Source organism: Equus caballus, chromosome 23 (genome assembly GCF_041296265.1).
Source record: "Equus caballus isolate H_3958 breed thoroughbred chromosome 23, TB-T2T, whole genome shotgun sequence".
NCBI classification, from domain to species: Eukaryota; Metazoa; Chordata; class Mammalia; order Perissodactyla; family Equidae; genus Equus; species Equus caballus.
The window spans coordinates 19,856,701-19,877,460 of NC_091706.1; the positions used below are offsets into that span (position 1 = coordinate 19,856,701).

At 46.1% G+C, this 20,760-nt stretch overlaps 1 long non-coding RNA gene and 1 pseudogene across 1 annotated transcript in view; both read right to left on the bottom strand.

The window, feature by feature from the left end:
* Positions 1-2,112: 2,112 nt before the first annotated feature.
* Positions 2,113-20,760, bottom strand: part of LOC138920314 (uncharacterized) — a 72,590-nt gene continuing 53,942 nt past the window's right edge. The window contains exon 3 of the long non-coding RNA XR_011431290.1: positions 2,113-2,246. This is a non-coding gene — a long non-coding RNA (uncharacterized lncRNA). The remainder of the gene's footprint in view (positions 2,247-20,760) is intronic.
* LOC100055085 (dual specificity protein phosphatase 5 pseudogene) lies at positions 7,182-19,379 on the bottom strand (annotated as a pseudogene).

The following is a 20,760-nucleotide window of genomic DNA, read 5'->3' on the forward strand; positions in this document are numbered from 1 at the left end:
CTTTCAGGCCCCTGGGCCTGTGCAGACAGTTCTCTGCTTGAATGCTCTGCTGACATCCTTCCTCTTCAGCTGGGAAATTCCTGGCCCTCCTCTAAGTCCTAACAGGTGGCCTCTCTCCCTCTGTGACACCGTCACAGGCTCCCCAGCTGGCCCAGCTCCACCCACATAATTATTTACCATGTACTGGGTACCAACCTCCCGCATCATTTTGTTTTCATTTTGTTTTACATCACATTATATTACAATTGCTTATTTATTTCTTCCTGTCCTGCTCCTGGAGGGCAAGAATACTGTATTATTCCTCCTTGAATTGGAGTCTCTTCCCAGAGGTGGCCTTATCTGGGGAGCAGTTAATGATTCTGCTGAGTAAATACATGTCTCTGGAAATGCTTGTTGAAAAGCAAGCATTGGAAGAAATAACCTGGCCGCCGCTCCTTGGCGTTGGCGTGTGGACTCTGCTGGCTCTGACGTGCCCTGCTCTGCACCCTGAGGCCTGGAAATGCTCTGCTTGTTAGAAGAGAGTGAGGGATAGAAAGCAGGGCCACGGTTGGTAGGTGCGTGTCCTCCTCACTGACTCTGAGCAGCCAGGCGCTGGTGACAGGGCGCCTTCTCCATTGCAGATGCCTTCATCTTACTGCCCTGTTCAATCTGACTCTTTATCCCGTCCCATCCTTCCCACTCTCTTGAATCATAACAGGCCCTCCGCTTCGTGCATTTTTCTCATTTAACCCTTATGAAGGGGATCAGGACATGCCACACCCAAATATGCCACTTTGGCATAAGAATTATTTTGAGCTGAAGGCAGTTGAGAAAAAGAAGACACAGAAAGCTCTGTGTTCTTCCTCTATCTGCCTAAAAACAGGGCACAAATTTCTCCCATACCAGAAAGAGGCGAAAAACCCTTATCACCAGAGACAGAGATGATGCCAAGATCAGACTGCATAAACAAACCTCACTAACAAACCTTACCTTCCATTAGTTTTCCCCAAATATTTCCTAGTCACTTTCCCACAGTTTATTTGCTCTAAAAGCCCAACCGCCCTTTCCTTTGTCTAGTCGCTTCTCCACAATTTATCATCTTTTGTTAATGGTATATAAGGCCTGTGTCTTACTGCTTCTTTGGGCTTTTAGCTTTTTTTCTGTGAAGTCCCATCCAGGTAAAATTAGAAATATTAATACAATTTGTACGTTTTTCTCCTGTTAACCTATCATATGTCATTTTAATTCAAGACCCCACGCACTGAATCTAAGAGGGTAAAAGAAAAATTGTTCCTTCTATATGCTAATAACCTGTGGGATGAGCATCACTGGGACCATTGTGCAGACAACTGAACTGAGGTTCAAAGAAGTCATAATAACTCATGGGTAGAAGACTCAGGACTCGTGTCAAAGCCCCTTTACCTTCCTTTTGTCTTTCTTTGCTAGTGCCTAAAAGTTTATTTTATCTGGTTAGTGATCCTGACTCCCAAGGCGTTGCTGGCATCTGCTCATGCGGGCTCCCATGTTGAGTGTCAGCTCAGGAAGGGATGCACACCCAGGAACAGCCCTGAAAAATCCCAGCCCAGACCCAGTCGGAACAGCCAGTGTTTCCCAGTGTCAGCACTCCTTCTGGAGCCCTGTGGCACCAGCCCTCGCCCAAGTAGCGTTAATCACTCAGCGACTTTTGGTTGAAGATGTGAGACTGGTTTGCACAACCCAGCTGCACAGGTGCAGGCACACAGGCCACCATCTGACAAGGCTCCAGGGCCTGGTTTAAGAGACGGGCCCTGAGGGTCTGGATCCCCCGATCCTTTCCCACTGGTTCTTAGGGAAAATGTCTGCAGGTGAATACCTTATCCTGGGGGGAGCCCGTGAGCCCGAAACAAAAGAAGGGGAAGACAGTCTTGTTTCTAAATGACAGGGCAAGTCAGGGATCAAAACAGCTTCCATTAAAAGAGACTTTCCAGGTTTGTCAACCCAAGAAGAACAAATAATAGGCTTAAAGAGTGTCACTAAAACCTTATTGTGTTCCAACAGCCCCACTGCTTTAGTTAAGGAACTTGACAAGGAGGCAAGGAAAGAGCATGATTCCCACTTGCTTGGTCTTAAACATGAGGTGAAACTCCTGCTCACCTGGTAGCCGGGGTTGCTGCAGCCCTGCGCTCCGAGGGTTGTCGTGTTCTCCAGCTCCACGGCCTCTGTGCTGCTCGTGGATTTGCCTGGGCGCTGAAATCTTTTCAGACGTCTGGTCTGGAGGTGTCCTGCACCTGCGAAAATGAACACAGCCTCTGCTGGTGTCAGAATGCCACCTGCTGCTGGGGAAGCTGGGCGCTGCTTCAGTTCGGAACTTCGACAATAATCCCCTGGTCTGGGCTGGGTGGGAGTGGTGGGGACAGGGTGGAGCCTTCCAGTTCAGGTCCACCCACCTCCTTGAGCTTTCTCATTGTCCCCAGTTGCCTGCCCATGCTTACTTCAGGCAGAAATTCTTGTACCGCACAAAACAGAAAAGGACGCTTTCTCTACAGTCAGGAGTGAAACAGTCCATTTCCTGTGGGTGGTGTTGGAGCCTAGGAGTTGGGGTGGGGGGTGGCCGGGAAGGTCAGGGCCGGCTGCCACCAAGCGACCACCTTCCGTGCTAGGTATGTGCTCCGTGCTTTAGATATGGTGGTCGTGGTTCATCTTCAGAACAAGGAAAACTGAGGCGTGGGAACGTCAACAATTTGCTCAGGCCCATTTGGCTAACAAAGGGACAATGAGAAGTCAAATTAGGTCTGGTGGGTTCCAAAGCCTTTTTACTACATCCCTGTCTGCAAACCAGATCCCTTTTAACAATTGAACTTCTAGAATTGCAAATATGTGGCAGAGAAGTGAGGGGTGACCAAGTGCTCACTTAATAAAAGGCTTCTTTGCTTTATGAAATTAGTAGCTGTAGGGTTCTTCAAGATAGCAATTTCCCCAGTAAGTTTCAAATGAACTGTTATGTGTCTATTAATTATTATAATTGGGTGACCTGTGTGGAAATGTGGAAAATACTTAAGATGGTGAAAAACCAGAATAGATTGAATACTGCATATAGCGGACAAAAGAATGGAAGAAAATATCAAATTTACTAGTGGTTATTTCTGGGTTGTGGTTTTATGGGTGGTTGTTATTTTCTTGTTTAAACATTGCTGAGTTTCCTATAAAGAGCATGATACTGTGACTCTCCTGGTACAGCCATGTACACATATGTACATGGTTAAGCGCTTGCTGGAACCACACTGCCTGGATTCAAGGCCTGGCTCCACCACTTACTGCAGCAAACTACCGCTCGAGAGCTGAACCCAGCCTGCCGACTTATATACAGCCCAACCTAAGAATGGGGTCAAAGACCGGCCACAGAGTCTGCCGCCTGGACAACACCTAGCTGTGATTTAAGATTGTTAGGGTGTCTGCATCATGTTAGTCAGACCCCTGGGAAGGACGACTTTGGCACAAGGGTCGACCAATAAACAAAGAAGGGCAGAGAACTAGCACAGACATGTCCTGCTAGGTGCTTTTGTTTTTTCCATGTCATCTTCACTACAACTCTGAAAATGAGGAATTAATATCCCCATTTCACAGGTGAAGCACCTGAGGCCCAGGGAGACAGAGTGACTTTTCCAAGAACACAAGTAGTAAGAGGCAGAGCCATAATTTGAGCCCACGCCTCTGAAACTTAGTCCTGTCAAGTGCTAAGTTCTATAAAGAAATAAAGCCCCGGGGAAGCACAACTGAGTTAGTACCCAAAGCGCTCATTCTGTTAATGGGGAAAGCAAACCACAGGCAAAGTAAATGCAAAAGGGCCCCCTTTGAATAAAATGAATACACAATGTGGTTGTCAGGACAGCAGAATTTGACCCCTCTGTGTACTGTGAAATCCTCAAAAAATGTGCCACTGCTTAGGTGAGGTGATTCTTAAGAAGGCCCAAGTATTGGCCTGCCATATTGATTCCATTGGAAAGGAATGCTTAAACCTGCAGGCTGCAGGAGGGCAGGGACTGTCCCCATCCTAGTCTCTGCTCTCTCCCGTTCCTAGCAGAGTGCTTGGAACAGAGTAGGCTCAAGGATGAATAGTTTGTCCATTGACCAAAGGGAGCGAACAGAAATCTCTATATTCCCATGTATCCCAGGAACATGTGTGAGTCTCACTGAGTTGTTAGGGAGGCCAGTTCACACCGGCCAGCCCTCCTCATAACCGGGGCTGGGAGGATGGTGAAGTAAGCAAAGAGCCTAAGGCGCAAATTTTAAGGGGGCACCCGCTCTCAGTGTCGTGCAAGTGCAGGGTTAGCTCCTGAGAGTGAGGACCTCCTTAGAGTTTGCTCCCTAGGCACCTTGCCTAGCTCAGCCTCCTCCTGGCCCTGCCAAGAAGATCCTGGGTTTGTCTTGGATGAGTATAAGGTAGCAGTTAAGAGTGCAGGCTCTGGACTCAGTCCAGCTTCCAATCCAGGCTTTGCCACTCACTAACACTAACTAGCTAGAACCTTAGGCAAGTTACTTACCAGTTATCCCTCTAAGTATCTGTTGTTTCCTGCAAAATGAGGTTAATAGTTGCACCTGTCTGACAAGGATCCTGTGAGGGTTAAATGAGGTGCTGCCTGGAAAGAGTCTGGCATGTGTGGGCAGAATGCGTACACTCAAGATTCCAGGGGAAATCCCAGCAGCTCCCCAAAAAGGGAACCCAGAGTAGACTTTTAGGGCTCAGTAAGTGTCTGGAAGTACGTTATTGCTGTATCTAGTCAGAGAAGGTTGGTGAAGGGAGTGAAGAAAAAGCGCTGACTTTGGCCTGGGTTGTGGTAACAGCAACATACTATTTGTGGACGAACAAAGGCTTTCCAGGAAGCCCCTTCTAGAGTCTGGGAAAATGAGATTTCCAGAGATAAAAATCTTCCCTTTTAATTTTTTATGATCTGTTTGCAGTGTTCAGAGAAAAAGGCTGCCATGTGAGAGGTCTACAAAAAAACAGTTTCATATCGGGTTGGGTCTGTATATAAATTTTCCCCAGTTCTTACCCATAACAGGGGTCAGCGTTAGTGCCACCTGCATTCGTCTGGTGTGATGAGGTGAGTTAATCTGGTGTGAGTTAAAGGTCCACGGACCCAGCCCAAGGTTTGAACATGTGGACATTGCTTCCTAAGCACCACAGTGCTGGTCATTCTGTGTGGGAAAGACTCTCTGTCTCTTTTCATGGGTGAGAAAATAGGACACGATTCATGAGGGGATGGTGGTTGGTTTTGGATGGTCAGCTAAAGAAGGCAGCCACTGGAAAAAATACTGCAATCTCTGGAAAAGGGAACACTCAAATATGTTTCCTTCACTATTCTGTGACCATGATGGCAAGAATCATGAATGCATGCTAAAACTAGCAGCTGGAAAAATTTGATGAGGAGAAGGACGCTTACATAGCCTCTCAGTGTCTTCCCCCAAATTTCATGTTAATCAAAGAAAAAGAATAACAGAAACTTTGTAATGAGGAAACCTGGAAGACATCATCTTAACCAAATGGTCACCAAGAATGGGACAAAGTGACAGCATGTGCCTCCTGATGTGATGCACTGAGGAGGACACAAGATCTCTTCACAGTATTCCTGCCCGAAATGCGTAACCTGAATCTAATCATAAAGACATTAGAACCAACTGAGGGACATTTTACAAAATAACTGGCCTGTATTCTTCAAAATTGTTAAGGTCATGAAAGACAATGAAAGCAGAGAGACTATTCCAGATTACAAGATACCAAAGATTACATGATGAATAAATGCAACACGTCATCGTGGGGTGGGTCCTGGACCAAGGGAAATGTTTATTATAAAGGACAATATAGGGACAATTGATCAAATTTGAATTTTGCTCACAGTAATGTACTCATGTGAAATTTCCTCATTTGATAATCATACTGTGGTTATGTAAGAAAACGTCCTCAAGTAATAGACATTGGAGTATTTAGGAATAAACAGGTACAATGTCTACAATTTATTCCCAAATGGTTCAATGAAAAAGCAACCTGTAAATGTATGAGTATGATAGATAAAGCAAGTGAAGCAATATGTTAATGGTGAATCTGATTAAGTTATGGGAGTTTTTATGTTATTCTTGCAACTTTTCTATATTTTGTACTATATCCTATATTTTGCACTATAAAACACAGTAAAAACAACCACCAATAACATATTGCTTTTCTTCACATTCACATGAATTTTAGGAAATTATTGGCTTTTCCTCTGGAGAAATAACCTACAGACAAAAAAGAAGTAGCGCCACATTGTGAAATCTGCAAATCCCAGAGGTCAATAGCTTGAAGGCAACCCACAGGGACAGGGAAGAAAACAAGTGTCACAAGAGACAGACAAGGACAATAAGCTGGGGAAATGAGCGTTTTCAGTGCCACTGACCCAGAATACATAGCAGGTGTCCTTCTCTCCTGGTATCCACTGCCATCACCTCAAAGGGCTGATTTTTGGCCTATGACCTAAAAAGCTCCTTTCAAAATGATACAAGAGTCGTTTTGAGGAGACATGTAATGAGAAAGCTTTATGAATAAGAATCATGCCCAAGTCCAAAGTCAGGGAAGAATGCACAGTGAAAAGGAAACTGAGAGTCAATGTCTTACTGCTTCAACCAACTGCTTCCACTGGGCCCAAGAGGGAATCCCAAAAACATTTGAGGGTTCAAATCGGCATGTATATTGTGTCCCCACAAACCCTGTAGCATTACTTTCCTGACAGGATGGTGATTAGCTTATGCCCTCAAGCAACAGCGACAGAAACTGAGGCTGCCAAGGTTAAGAAAATAAGGTAGAAATTGTGCTTGCTTCAAAATGAGTTGGCTTCGTAGCTGCCTTTTCGCCTGGCCGAACAACTGCTTTCTCCCTGGTTGCTGCAGGTTTTTATTGCCTTACACTTGAAATGAAAAGGCGAACTTTGAAGTGCAAGGACTGGGTATTCCTGAGAGAGCAGGGGGTCTGGAAGTACAGGAGTTACACACGCTGTGCTCTCATAATGGCTTCACCTTCTTTCGGTCAAGTGAACGTGTCCCTGAGGTCAGTCTGAAGTTTGCCTGCAAGCCTGGTGACCACTCCCTATCCCTCTGGGGCTGAGGGACAGAGTGAAGTCTTGCACAACTAGGAAATGTCCAGAGTCTTAAAAAACATCCCAGGGGGCTGGGCTGGTTTCCCTATCCTGGTTTTAGCAGGATGTGGCCATGGTCTTGGGGCTCCTGCTGAGCTCTGAGACTGTGGAGTGCGTGCGCACTGGTGCCAGCGGGGAGGCAGGGAATGTGCAGTAAGACCCTGCACGTCAGGGCCAAGTGGCCGCAAGTACGCTGTAAATGAAGAGCCGGCTGCATCCCTTGGCAGAAGGGAGCCCGGGGGTGGGCATGGAGCATGTCAGATTCACACTGCAGGAGCTGGCCCGTGAAGTCAAAGTTGGGTGAGATCACACCCCTCTGCTCAATGCAGTCCAAGGCCTCCTTCAGGCCAACTGCTTGGTCTTCGTGATGTAAGCCATGCAGGTGGAGGGTCAGCGGGGGATCCCAGTCTCACAGAGGACCAGGACCTGCCTCCCTTTCCCCTGACACAGTCATTGAAGTCTATTGCTTATTGAAAGTGGGAGCTAATGTCAGTTGCGTGGCTGTCTTCCATGGGGATCCATTTGCAGTGCAAGTGGGCCATGCAGGCCTCAAGAGGTCCACTGTGAGTCAGCAGGACCGTGATGTACAGGTTGGCAAGGATCTTGCACTTGCATGCATGGTGGGCACTTAAAGTTGAGGCATAGAAAGATTTCATCTGGGCCACCCTACTCATAAGCCAGCCTGTAGCTGATGTTGAGTACTGGTTTCCCACATTGGCTAATGAGGGCTTTTTCACTTGGATCTTCTCTTGTGAAATGGGTTTTACATCCAAGCAACACTCAGGAGATTCCCAGTAGAAGGTCTCCTAACCCGCTTTGACCCCTAGGGCTGTGGCAGGTTGACCGGGCTACTCACACCTCAGAAGCCCTAATTTACATTTTTGAAGTCTCTGATACCATATATTATCCAACATATTTCCCCCCATGTGGTTTTAACACAGATTCCATGCGAATTTTATTATCTCAGTTCAGAGTTGGGAAGGATTTATATAACAACAACAACAACAAAAATGCTGCTATTGATGTGGGATAAAATTTTTGATTTAGGGCTTTCTTCTTACATAACATGCCCATAAAATGGTAAGATCTGTCAATACTAGGTCAAGCATATGGCTCAAAATTATAGAGATGCCAGGTAATGATCAGTGACAATAAATTTAAGGAATTTAGGGATGAACCCCAAATGTTTTAAGTTGTCCTTAAAATTATCTGTTTAACTCTAAAAGTAAATGTGTAAATCACATCTTGAACTCACTTCCATTTTCAGCCCCACCCGTCTGTACCCAGTTGTTTCATACATCGGTGGAAAGATGAGATAGCGTCAGGGCTCTTAAACCAGGTGCTGGAACATCTGGAAGTTGTAGCATTATTTGACTGGTAAATTTGGATATTTAATTTTGCTTAATCTCCTGTTCTAGAAACTATTTATGAGCAGAAAAGGAATATGTCCTACATATACGATGTAACAATCATAATCATGCATACACAAAACTAGGCAAAATTAAGCAAGAAAACCTGTTATTGAGTTTTTCTTTTTTTTTTTTTAAAGATTTTATTTTTTCCTTTTTCTCCCCAAAGCCCCCCGGTACATAGTTGTGTATTCTTCGTTGTGGGTCCTTCTAGTTGTGGCATGTGGGACGCTGCCTCAGCGTGGTCTGATGAGCAGTGCCATGTCCGCGCCCAGGATTCGAACCAACGAAACACTGGGCCGCGTGCAGCGGAGCGCGCGAACTTAACCACTCGGCCACGGGGCCAGCCCCTGTTATTGAGTTTTTCTGTTGACATTAGTTTGTTACTTATCATTTGCTATGTTAGCATTCATTAGCAGGATTCAAAACTTATCAAAACTAATCCTTCCAGGTAACTTCCATTCATTCACTTAAACTAAATTTTAATTGCTATAAATAAGAAAGAAATCCTATTCTCAGCTTCCTCTTATGAGGATTGCAATATTGAGGTATTGTTTGCCGTTGTTCTCTGTTAGTGGAGGAACAGGGCAGAATGCCTGCTGTCGCCTCATCTTGTCCCCCTCTCTTCCTTGCTCACAAACCTTCCAGGCCCTCCAGACTCTGCTCTGGCCTTGGAGCATTTGTACTTGAACTTGAATTGATCCCTGGACTGGTTCTTTCTCACTGCTCAGGTCTCAGCTCCTCAGCAGGGTTGTCCCAGACCACCGAGTCCTTCTGCCAGCCCACGTCTAGTTGAGGAACTGTTTTGTGCACCATAGAATCCTTGTGTCCAGGAAGGGGTCTGGCCGGGAGGCAGCTTGGAGAGGAGCTATACAGGAGCTCTGGAGGCACAGGTCTCGGCTTTTGAAGACCATCCCCCTAAAAGAAACCTGACACTTGCACCTAGGATTCCTTGTGCTAGAAACAAGGACGTTTTCACACCTCACTGAGGTTGCATCTACAGGAGTGATCTGACAAGGGCTTCAAAAGTAGTCAAAGTTGAGGCAATTTTTTTTTTTTTTTTTGAGGAATATTAGCCCTGAGCTAACATCTGCTGCCAATCCTCCTCTTTTTGCTGAGGAAGACTGGACCTGAGCCAACATCCGTGCTCATTTCTTCTATTTTATGTGAACGTCCAAGCTCATTTCCTCCATTTTATGTGGGATGCCCATCTTCCTCTATTTTATGTGGGATGCCTGCCACAGCATGGCTTGACAAGTGGTGCATATGTCCACATCCAGGATCCGAACCAGCGAACCCCAGGCCGCCGAAGCAGAAGGTGTACACTTAACTGCTACGTCACCAGGCTGGCCCCAAAAGTAGAAGCAATTTTAACATCAGAGAAAACAATGTTTAGGGGCTAGCCTGGTGGCATGGTGGTTGGGTTCATGTGCTCACTCTGCTTTGGCGGCCTGGGGTTCGTGGGTGCAGATCCAGGGCATGGACCTACACACCGTCAAGCTACGCTGTGGCAGTGTCCCACATACAGAATGGAGAAAGATTGGCATAGATGTTAGGGCTAATCTTCCTCACCAAAAAAAAGAGAGAGAGAGAACAATCCATGTTTATAGTGGATTGAAAACATCAAATCTATGAAAACTCATGAGTCCTTACTGACGCCTAAGAAAGAAAACTCTAGAAAAAGCCCTCATATTTATTGTCATTTAAGCAGGCTTAATTCTTACTGTGAAAATAGTTAAGGGGAAAGTGAGCATTTATATTGAAATTACATTTCAAAGTAACCAAATAGCCCCAGCTGATGAGGAGCTTTACTCTGTGTAACAATGCCAGCAGCAAATATAAAAAGAACGATAGATTTCAAAAAGCATGATCTGGAGACCCCTTGAGCAAGTACGATCACTTGGTGTTGAATTACTGAGTGGATGGTTGGTGGGATGCTGGACGTTGGGTGGAGCCCAAGTTCCGGCACACAGGCGTCCTACTGGCCCAGGGAGCAGTGAAACAGCAGAACAATCCCAATCCCAACAGAGAATTTGCTTTCAGGGGCTCCACCAGGTGTCACGAGCTTCTCGCGTGGGATGATGTGCAGGACATACTCTCACTTCTGGCTTTGTATCTGTGCATTTTGGTCTGCAGCTAGACTACCTGGTTCTAACCCTAAGCCCCGGGCTTCTAGGTTGGGATCTTAAGCAATAAACTCTCAGAGCCTCAGTTTCTTAGACTTCTTATGGTTTTGTGAGGATCTAATAAGAACATGTGTGAAATTGTTGGACCAGGGCTGGCACTTACAATACTCAATAAATTAACTATTATTATTATCGTAAATAATTATTTCCTGAATAAATGAATACTATATATAGACATATCTATATATGTCCCTTCATGCCCCCACCCCAGTCCAGCCCATGAGATTCTAGACTTCCAGCAGGGGATGATTTGAGAACCCATTAAGGTGTCAGAACCCAGGCTCAGACTCTCCCATCGTTAATCCACCGGCAGGACCTGAGCGCATCAGCCAAGGGCTCTGACCCTCGGTTTCATCAGCATGAGCCTGGAAGAGAGGTGCGCAGCGAGGAGCCCACGTCAGATGTATGGCATATGGAGAAGAAAGGGGCTACAGACCAGATAGGAGGGCTTATTCAGCATGACCATGTTCTAAAACTCTGGGTCACAATGTGTATAAAATAAAGTGTGATGGTTACCCCACTCAGTGTGCAGCACACTGACCTTATTTTTCTTAAGTTTTCCAAAATAAACTCATGGCTGCCCTGATTCTACTCCTTCCGGGATTTAGTGAACAAATATTTGCTTGCTAAATCTTTTAATTTTTTTATGATCATAATTCTTATTCCAGAATAAAAATTCCTTAGCACAGATCCCGTTGTGAAGTAGTACAACGTACTTATTGGCCGCATGGATGGCCGGCTTCCCCTGCTGGGCGGGAAGCTCCAGGAAGGCAGAGATCTTGGTTTTGTTCCTTTTTGCATCCCCAACACCTACAACAGCGCCTGACTCATAGTCAGGGTTTGGCAAACATTGGTTTAATTGTTCAAAAATCCTTACTGAGTTATCAGTTTGGATATTGATTGGTCTTATTAAACATGGGGCTTAAGTCTGCAGCCTGTAAGATGAGTATATTTGCTTGTCTCCAACAAGACCAAGCCGGGGAAACTCCAAAGCCGTTTTGGAGTGTGGGTGAGAGGCCTGATGTAAGTCTGGGTAATATATGTCGCTCTACACAGCAGGTTGGGTTTTCCCCACAACACTCCCTTTGCTGCGTTGGTCACAGGAAGTAAGCAGAAAATTCTGATTGCCAGCCCTGCCTCTCTTTGTTCCCTCTAAATGGGCATGGCTTAACACAAAGGAGCCTATTAAGGCAGAGAACCTCAGGTGCTCCAGAGTGGGGTGGGGAAGGAAGCAGGGGGAGGAGACTATGCTTAGCACAGCCTTGGCAAGAGATGGGCAGAAGTGCCTGGTACAGAGTTGACACACCCAGTGAATTATGATGGAGTGCCTACCCTGTCCAGGACCAAAACAGCCCACGAGCCTCAGAAGTTAAACACCTTGCCCTGGGCACACAGCCAGAACCTGCTGGAGCCAGACGACCCAACCCAGGCTGTCTGCCTTGAAGGCTTGTGCTTTTCCCACTGTTCCCCTGTCTGCTTGGGCATCTCCAGCTCCCAAACAAATATTTACTAAGAGCCAATCATGAGCCAGGCCCTTGGAAGTCATCAGTGAACAAAACAAAGAAAGATCTCTTGGAATCTACTCAATCTACTGATCTACTTGGAATGCAAGAAATAGAACCGAAGACCAGGTCAATGATTTTGCCTTGAGCTCCTGGATGGATGCGGTCACCTGAGATGGGGTAGTCTATGGTTAAGGCAGCCCTGGGGGCAGAGACAGAATTCCAGCTCTTTAGACATCTGTAGATGCACTCCTTGCTTCTCCGCTGTCCCACCTGGATGTTCTTCCACACAGCCCGGCCTCAGCATTACAGCCTCTTCTCCAGACGGAACCCCATCCATCCCTGGATCTCAGTGTAGGCTTTATTTCAATCCCTGGTTCATGGAGTGGTATTTCAAGCACAGTAAACAAGTGCAGGATTTTTTAGGGGAGGAAGGAGTAGCAGTCTAGTGTCCCTTAAACAGGAGACGGTTAACAATCAGGTAACAATAAAGGGGAATGTTTTACGTGTAAGTGCCTGTGGCATCACTACAAATCAGATTGGAAGAATATGAACTAAATTCATGACAGTGCTTGCCTCTTTAAAGCAAGAGAAGGAAGGCTGCGTTGGTGGCCCAGGGTCCTTGACGACAGAGTTGTTTATCTGCATGTACTACTTGGATCTGTTAAAGAAATGTCATAATGCAAATTGGATTGGAATGTTAACTGTCAGTTCGGGCTGGTGGGAACGTGGTTGTTTATTGTTTCACTCTTGGGCGTTCTGTGCAGTGAGTATATGGATTAGAACAAGGTGATAGCGGTTGAGAACAGATTACCTGGGTTCAGTTCTAGCTCCGTCGTCACTGATTAGCTGTGTGACCCTGGGCAATGACTCAGCCAAGCCCTCTTTTTTCATGCTATAGAGATTGAGTGAGTTCACATGGAAAGCATGCAGACTAATGCTTGGCACACAGAACGAGCTATGGAAGGTTAGCTGTTATCGTTCTTATAAGCAAGAACATAATTATAAGCAATTGCATATTAATCAACAAAAAGAAAGATTCATAGGACTTTGCGACTGCATAGAGATCTCGCAGTCTTGATCAGGCCTTGAAGTGGGCCTGGTGCGTGGAGGTCACCGTGCGTCTGAGACCATGACTGAGAAGTGGAGGGAAGCCCTGCAGCCTGGACGCCCAAAGCATCAGCTTGAGTCTGCTCAGTGGCGTTCCAGAAACAAAAGGGCCTTTCCTTGTAGTTCTAGGAAGAATAGTAATTTATGTACAGGGAGCATGAATTCCAAGAAGCAAGACACTAGGCTATTTTCACACCCTTCTGTACAATAAGACCTTTTCTTTTCTTTTTTTTAAATCATTTCCTTGCTGCCCAATCATCCATCTTTCAGTTATAACCTTTGCTACCCACATGTACACTGAATTAGTCTCACTGTAGAGGGGGATTATTTAAATGCATGCATATCTTAAAGTTGAGTAATAGTTTTTTATCTCCTTTGCTCAGTTTATAAAACAAATGCATTTCTGCTACCTTCGCCAAGAGGGAATAATATCTGATTTGTGCATTACCTCTAAGGGAAATGACTTTTCCCACCACAAGTTTATTAATTTCTGATTTCATATGTGAAATAGGAGAATAAATCAGATTTTAGTCTTTAAAGGAAAAAAATTCATGAATCCGCAGAGACTAAGTTATCATTCTTGGTAAATTGGATCTTCTGTACCTTTTGTTTTCTTCTCCACTCACTGTGCTCTCAGACCTCATTCTTTCTTCGAAGTATTCTAATTTCAAACCTGACTTTCATTTCTAAAGAGACTTTGTCTAAATAAATATCAGTTACTGGCTAATTGTCAGTGGTAAAAGCAGTTACAGGGTGCAGGGCGCTCAATGCTGGTCTGTGAAGAATGACCCCAGATCTAACTAGACCCTGACTGAGAGAAGAGGCTACACCCCCTAAGTCTACTTCATCATCTGCAGGTCACTTCCTAGCAATTCGTGCCTAATCACCCTACAGAATCTTCACCCACTGAGGTTGCCAGCACTCCTTCTTATTGCAAATCTATAAACCCTGGGCAGTCCTTATTCTGAAACTGAATCCTGGCCCTCCTTGGATTCAAGCCACCCCTTCCTGGTGCTCCTTCTCCCTCGGCCACTCCCTCTGAGCGGCCTTTGTGGCTCCTCTTTTTTCCACTCACCCTGGGAGTGTCAATGTCCCCAGGGCTTCCTCTTACTCTACCAGCCTGTGAGACTTAGTTTCTCAGTTAAGGTCCCTGAATAGTATCTCCTGAAATTAAGCAAACATTTCATGTTCATGTTGTGATATTGTGACTTATAATAGGAAATACATATTTGGTCTTACTCCTTGCTCCTGGCGCAGAGCTCCTGAAGCCCTAATTTCCTAGTGATAAGAGCACCAGGAGCATCTTTTGTTCCAATGAGGCAACTCTGGTGGGCTCCTGGATGGCTCCTGGATGGGGGTTGGTCACCAGAAAGACCAAGTCATGGTTAGCAGCCTGGAATTTTCAGCACCACCTCCCCATTCTCCAGGGAGGGGAGAAAGGCTGGAAATGGAGTCAAGGATTGATCATGCCTACATGAGGACGCCTCCGCAAAAATCCCAACAGTACAGGGTTCAGAGAGCTTTTGGGTTGGTGAATACTTGGAGATGTTGGGAGAGTGGTGTGCCTGGGGACAGCGTGGAGACTCCGCATCTCTTTCCACATACCTTGCCCTAAACATCTCTTCCATCTGGATATTCGCCTGCATTCTTTATCATATACTCCTATAAGAAACTGGTGAACAGTAAGCAAACTGTTTTCCTGAGCTCTGTGAGCCTTCTAGCAAACTAACTGAACCTGAGGAGGGGGTTATGGGGACCTCTGATTTATACCTGATCAGTCAGAAGCACAGGTGACCACCTGGACTTGTGGTTGGCATCTGAAGTGGGAGGGGGACAGTCTTGTGAGACTGAGCCCTTATCCTATGGGATCTGGTGCTGTCTTCAGGTAGATAGTGTCAGAATTGAGTTAAATTGTAGGACACCCACCTAGTGTCACAGAGTCGCTTGGTGTGGGGAAGCCCCCCCATCCGGTGTCAGAAGTGCTGTGAGTATGGTAGTCGTGTGAGAGTAAAGGAGAAATCCAGGGGGAGGACAGAGGTTTTCTTATACACGTGTCCACATGCGTTTTCCGAAGAAAGGGTCTTGAGCTTTCATCACCATTCTTAAGAATCCATGACCCCATAAGCACAGTGGAGAGAGGGAGGAGGGAATGAGGAAAAGACAGAAATAAAATCCAAGTTTGTGGAAGGCAGGTGCTCCACACTCACATCTGGAAAGTGCCCACTGGACAGCTCCACCTGGCTGCCCCACGGGCACCTCCAACTCAGTGTGACTAAAACCGAAACTCCCCAAACAGGTTCCCATTCCTGTTTTCTTTCATCTCTACGTGGCATCGTGGTATCACCATCCACCCTGCTTCCCAAGTCAGAACTTTGGTGGAGAGCTTAGCTTGTTAATTAACTCTCACGTCTTACACCCAACCAATCCCAGCTTTCACCTCTCCATCCCCGGCTTCCTTTCTATTTCTTCAGTGTCTGACCAGCTCAGACACTCACCTCTTCCCACCTAAACCATAACCACAGCTTCCTTGCCAACTTCTTGCCTCTAGTTCTTATTCTTCTAGTTCATCATCATGTAACTGCCCAAAAAGTATTTCACACGTGGACATTTAATCATGTCACTCCCCTGCTCAATATTCTTCAATGGCTCCCCATTGCTCACAGAAAAAAAAAAAAACACACCTAAACCAGGTAGGTAAGACCTTGGTCCTTTCCCACCAGATCCCATTATCTTTCCTTCATTCTCCAGGTCACACTAGGCTTTCCCACGCTGCACTGCACATGCAATTTCTCTGTGTGGGACATCATCCTCACGCCCTTGCCTCCCCTTCATTCTCCACATGCAATCCATCAGGCAAAGCCTCCCTCACCCTTGGAGCGTCTCCTCCCAAGGGCTGCCTCCTCTGTGATGTCTTTCTGGCTTCCCTGGGTGACATAGGCCAGACTCCCGGCATCCACTTACCTCCTAGGACACCCACCTCGGTACACACCTCCAAGTTTCACAGCCCCTTATACTGCCTTTCCATTTTACACTAGAGGGAAGCTCTCCATCCTTAAATGACCCTCACAGGCAGTACATTTGCTATCTGTATAGAGAACCAAAGCGAGGTTAATAATTGGAACAAAAAGAACACCTAGACACAGGGGTCTGGGCATCCAAAGCTTTCCACTCCCAAAGGGAGTGAAGGGGCTGTATGGGGAATTTTAAGTCTCGTGTGGGGATTGCCCTATTTACTTTTGTTTGTATCATCTATTCCTCTGTTTGTGTCGGGACTCACTCACGGCTGTGAGGATTGAATGAGACAGTGAAGTGGTGTGGCGCCCAGGGCTAAATGCACTTTGCTGTCATCCTCCTCATTCCTTATTTCCTCTGCTGGTCCATGAAATCCTTGAAGGCGAAGACTGTCTTTTCAAAATTTTCTCCTCACACCCTAGCACTAGGCAGAGAACTCCAGAAGTCCTCGTCAGTGGGAGGTGGTACTACCTATTGCTGCTGTTAAGAATTCAGTAAGTTTTTTGAATGAATATGCAAAATAGTGAACTGCAAAGAAGACATTTTCCAGTAATTCTTAAAGAAACTCATCATGCGTTTGAGCAAACAGGGCACCCACCTGGCACCAGACACAATCCTGACGGGCGGAGAGAGGATGGTGGATAAGAGCAGACGCTCGCGTGGTGCTGACTGTGTGCCAGGCTCTGCTCTAAACGCCACCGATGCTCACAGCAGTCTGCGGTGCTGGTCAGCATCCCACCTCACAGATGAGGCCGCTCAAGTACAGAGGAATCAGCTCACTAGTTTTATGTGAGAGCCGGTTCAAACCCAGACAGACGGGGCACAGGCCTGTGCCCTGCGCCTGTGCCCCACGGCCTCTTGGCTCGTCCCTGCCCTCCCGGGGCTTGAAGAGCATTTTCCATTCTAAGCTCATCATATAAACTGCCTCATTCGATCCTCACAACAAATCTGGGACAGGTTCTATCATTTCCCCCTCTTTTCAGACAAGGAGACTGAGGCTCAGAGATGTCAAGTCACTGGGTCCATGTTACCCAGCTAATGTGTGGTGAAGTCAAATGTCGAGCCTGAGCAGACACCGCAGTCCAGACTTTAACCCCACAGACAGACTGCTGTTCTCTTGACCCACTCACTCAAACACAAGTACCGTCATCAGAAAGACACATGCCCCGGAGGCTGTGGCCATGGCCTGTGTGGGTGGGCCAGATGGGCGGGGCCTGAGTGCAATTTGGAAAAGATCTGAGGCCTGGGTACCCCAGAAGCCCTTCCCAGGGCGTGGGGAAGACCAGTCGACCCCGTACTTTGAGTTCAGATCTTCTAACTAGTTCAGGGGAGACATGTGGCTTCATGTGTGGAGGGAGACAGGGGGTGCTGCAGTTCAGAAAACAAGCTTCAGCCCCTCCCAGCTGTGTGCCCAGGGTCCTTAACCTCTGTCTTAGGGTTGGCTTAGAGGACCTTAGGAGTAAACAGCCAATAAATGGTATTTGTTTCTGTGCTGAAAATTTCGAACATGTGCTGGATGAGAATTCAGAGCAGACGACTCTACCAAAAACCCTCCTTGCCAAACCCAAGTGTCTTTCCTTAGGTCTCATGCTCTGTCCTTGCCCCGATGCCTCGCTCAGCCGCTGGCACTGCTCTTTCCTGAACACGCTCCATCCTAGTTCTCTGCATTCCAAGTGCTCCTCCTGCTACCACCCCTGGATATTGTCTTTCTCAGAAACTCACAGCCACAGCCCCAGCATCGCCTCGGAGGGACCTTCCAAACCAGCATCTATAGTCTCCTCCCCATCCTAGACCTGTTTCGATCTTCAGTTGCCAGCTAGGCATTTTTGTACGAAGATTTTCTCTCCTGTTACAAAGCACGATGGACCACATGCCCTCTAATCCCTCTTTCAGTTCTAGACTTCAGTTCAGGGCAGCCAGAGAGAATGACATTTAAAAAGGCACGTTTCATATGATCCAACATTACACCTGGACGAATCTTTCTTACCGAAACACACAAATTCTCAGGGACCTGTGTACAAAGATATTCACTGTAGCATTAATAAAAGAAAAACATTTGAACAGCTTGTAGGTGAAATGGTGAATTATGGTGCATTCGTACCATGAGAGGGTAAGCAGAAGTTAGAAAGGATGAGGTACATAGGAAAAAAAAGCAAATTGCAGAACAACGTTTGCACTGTTATCTGCTGTGTGAGTATGTTTGGGAGGAAGCGTGTATACGAATACAAATCAAGGTTTAAAACAGGGTGTCCTAATTAAAACGTCTTTTATCAGGTGTCAGAGCCTAAGAACAAAGGAAAAGCCTGATTTTAAAGTTTTAAATTGCAAAAAATTTACAGACTAATCTCATGGACGGTCTCTCTGACTGCGGTGGGAATGAAGTCCCTGACGTGGGAAGGAAGCTGGAACCCGCCGGGCTTCCTGGCTAGAGCCCAGGAAGGCAGAGTGAAAGTATGGGAGGGGTCACCTTAAACCATCGCATTCTATTCCAAGGACTCCGGGAAGCCACTGGGAGGTGTTCAGTATAGGAGAATGGATGGGCAGTGGCAATTTGGAAAAGATAAGGAGCCTTTAAAGATAATTTGGCTGTCATTTACTGAGATAAGATAAAGGTATTTACTCAGAAAAGGTAAGATTAGCAGTTTGGTGGGGAGGGCTGGGCAGGACAGGGAGAGGCCTGGAAATGTTTGAGATTCTCCTGGGACCTTTAAGCAGACAAGTGGAAAAGAAAATCTGAGCGAGTTCTGATGTGGCCCTCAGAAGTCAAGCTAGATATAGGAATGTGAGTAGACAAGTAGAATGAACGGGAGAAAATGGTTCAGGATTAGTCTCAAGAACTCCAGCATTTCATTGTGAGGATTAAATGAGATCACACGGTGCCCGGGATGGAGTGGGTACTCAATAAATGTCAGCTTCCCTCCCCTCAAGAGACACTTGTTAAATGAGCTCAATGTTAACAATTAATCCCAAACCAGACTGACCTTTAAGGATAAGCTTGCAAATAGGGCCATAGGGCTTCTTCAGAACATGAGCCATCACACGCTTGTTGAGTTACACGAAGAAGCGCATTTAAGGAAAGGAAATTCTGTTCTCTGCACTCACCGTGGGAGCGGAGGATGGTCTCTGCCCTCTCCAGCGTCTGCCTCTTGGTGGGCCCAGTGGACGCCAGACTCCAAGTTTGCCCCCCAGCTCACCTATGAGAATGCCTTTGTAGGGGAGAAAGAAACTTTCCTCTACCCTTCTAGGTTCTTCTGGCCGGTGACAAGATATTTTCATGTATTGAGATATATGGAATAACTTCTGGTTCAAGTGATTTGGCTTGAACTAAAAAGGCCTGATTTATGGCCTGTCAAACACACACTGTACCTCTGCTCTAACTGTTAAAGAATGCATTCTCTTAAGACGAGAAGGCATTCCCTTCCTAGTCCAGTATCTGTAACACCTTATCTGCCACGCCTTATTGGTAACGCCCCTAATAGTCCTTTTCCCCAACATTAGGGTCATGTTGACCTGCTAATTTGCCACTGAATAGCTCTTTGAAACTTTGATGAATATGTATCCTGGGCGTGTTTACTGTATGTTCTTTGTTCTAAAGAGGTAGGATACTGTACTGAGAACCATGCTTCTCCAGAATGCTTTCTTCCTTCCTGGAAAATGCCTTCTAGGGTTACAATCCTAAATTTGGCTGAAGTAAAACTCACCTTATCTCTCTTATCTCTAGAATGGATATTGGTTATTTTACATTGATGCTGGTCTAAGAATTAAATTGATATGAGATAGAACAACAAGAGAAAATCAAACAAAGTTGAATAACTTGTATACATGGAAGAAACCTAGGAAAACTGAGTAACTCACCAGAATAGCCAAAGCCACCACCTTAAATACCACCTTCAGCTAAAGATAAAAGAGGATGTTGGGAGTAGTGGTTTTGGGACCTCAAAGTGGAGGAAGGCAGTTCACAAGGAGATGGAAAAGCAAATGTTTAGTAAACAAACGTTTGTCATGCCTTGCAGAGACAATGGGACATAGAGAGGACTTTGATCAGAGGCCTTGCCAGGTCTCCCCTGTCCCCCACAGCTAGCTCATGTTACACTACAGTCGTCTGTGGTGAGAGCGCCTTCCTGGAACAGGTCTTCTATCGTAAGTTCTTTTAGGTAGTTAGGGGGAAGGTCAAAGTTTCTTCATGAGTCTTTTGTTCTCAAAAATAATCAAGCCCTTTGGGTTGGTGAACGTGTGGAGATGTTGGGAGAATGGCATGCCCAGAGAGAGCGTGGAAGCTCCACGACCTTTCCCACGTGCCTTGCTCTATACATCTCTTCCATCTGGCTGTTCCTGAGTTATATCCTTTATAATAAACTGCTAATCTAGCAAGAAAAAAAAAAAATCAAGCCAAAGGGACATATTCTGGGGTGGCGAA